The 1,992-nt window shown below is 45.2% G+C and overlaps 1 protein-coding gene across 1 annotated transcript in view; it reads right to left on the reverse strand.

Moving 5' to 3' along the window:
- Hemgn (hemogen) overlaps positions 1 to 583 on the reverse strand; it is a 20,210-nt gene extending 19,627 nt beyond the window's left edge. Inside the window, exon 1 of the mRNA XM_021160624.1 lies at positions 459 to 583. The gene's annotated coding sequence lies outside the window, so the exon portion shown is untranslated. The remainder of the gene's footprint in view (positions 1 to 458) is intronic.
- Between the last annotated feature and the right edge of the window lie 1,409 nt (positions 584 to 1,992).

The raw sequence follows: 1,992 nt of genomic DNA on the forward strand, positions 1-1,992 counted from the left end.
CTCCTCCTCCTTCCCTTCCTCCTCCTCCTTCCCCTCCTCCTCCTTCTCCTCTTCCTCCTCTTCCTCTTCTTCCTTCTCCTCCTTTTCCTTTTCCTCTTCCCCCCTCCTCTCCTCATCCTTCTTCTCCACCTTCTCCTCTCCTCATCCTTCTTCTCCACCTTCTCCTCTCCTCCTCCACCCCTGGCAGTCTACCTTCTTATCCAACCCAGTGAACTCCATCTTACCAATGTCCCTCTTGTCATTCTTCTTTCTCCTCAGACCACCTCTGCGTTTTCCACCCCTCTGTTAGAAGTACGGGTGGAACCTCCAAAGAGGTCTGTTCCCTCTGTTTCTGCTCACTCTCCCAACCTACCCTGTACAAGTAGCTGGAACATTTCCCCTATTGCTGGCCCTAAACCCATCATTGCCCTGACTGTAATCCTATAAAGTCTTAGGATGTCTGTGGAAGAAAGACTAACCTTGGTCCAGACAGTAAGGTCAGCTTCCAGGTGTTCTCTCCCATGCCAATCAAACAGCACCTTTGCCCTCCCTATTTCTCCGTGAGTCTTTCCAACACGTACAGTACCATTGACTGCCAGTATTCTTCCCTGTGCCCAGCCTTCCAGGTGGCAATGCATCACAAAAACTTTGATGCTGCTGAAGATGCTGACAATAGACACTCTGTGACCTCACGGTGAGTACCCAGCCCTTACCTGAAGTATCTCAGATTTGCCAGTATGATTTCCATCTCACTGGTGAGAAACAACAGTTCGATGAGTTTAAATTGCATCCCTGGGTCACCTAACTTTAAAAAAAACAAAACAAAACAAAACAAAACAAAACAAAAAAAACCCACAGAGCTAAGGCTCAAAACCAAGGCTGTCTGATTCCACAATTCTACCGCCTTTTCCTATCTAGAATAATCTCTCTTTCCAGAACCATGATCTCACTTGTTAGCACATATTTTTATTTTTCATATATAAATACATCTGCTGTGCTATATTCATTCACCAAACACTGAATAAATTTCTGCTGCCGTTTTTTTGTTTGTTGGCACCCAGACCTTTCCATATAACACAGGTTGGCCTTTGAGTTCAACCTCCCAACAGCTGCAAGCACACACAGCATCACCACACCTGGCTGCCCCATGATCCCTTAATGTTAGTATTTCTGTTCTGAAGGGAGAGATGGATACCTAAGGCTGCTGCCTCTGGACTGAAAAAGTGAAGACATTGCAGGTTATAGCCTACGATGAACCTGGCCTTAGCCATCAGCTGGAAACGGAAGGATAGCAGAACTCTGATGTAATAGCATCTTATATTTTTTTCCTGATAGGCATGCATTCTTCACTTTATTCCACAGAGATAATAATAATAATTAATAATTATTTAAATAATTTAATTATTTAATTAATAATAATTAATATTTATTTAGCCTTTGTTTGCTATATCCTAGGTACTGTCCTATGTATTTCATGTACGATAAAAACACATGATAACATCCTTCAAGGCAGATACGCTGGAGATTCCCAGTCTATAGAGGAGACCACAGGAGCATGGGAGCATGTCACACCTCCCGCATCTCACTCATTGCTGTGACAAAACACTCTGACCAACAGAAACTTAGGAGGAAAGGGCCAATTTTAGTGTATAAGTGACAGATCATCCTTGAGGGAATCCGGGGTAGGAACTTGAAGCCAGGCTTGCTTGGTGGTCCACAGGGCATTGCCTCTGACCAAGGAACTCATACACAGTCAAGGAAGTACAGCAGAAACCATGGAGGGGTGAAACTTCATTAGATCATGAAGACTCATGCTTAGGTAGCTTTCTTATACAGTCCTGGACCACATGTCCAAAACATAGCCCCACCCACAGTGGGCTGGGACCTCCTATATCAATTGACCATCAAGACATCCCCCACAAGCCGGGCGTGGTGGCACACGCCTTTAATCCCAGCACTCGGGAGGCAGAGGCAGGCGGATTTCTGAGTTCGAGGCCAGCCTGGTCTACAGAG

The sequence above is a fragment of the Mus caroli genome, chromosome 4 (genome assembly GCF_900094665.2).
Source record: "Mus caroli chromosome 4, CAROLI_EIJ_v1.1, whole genome shotgun sequence".
NCBI lineage: Eukaryota > Metazoa > Chordata > Mammalia > Rodentia > Muridae > Mus > Mus caroli.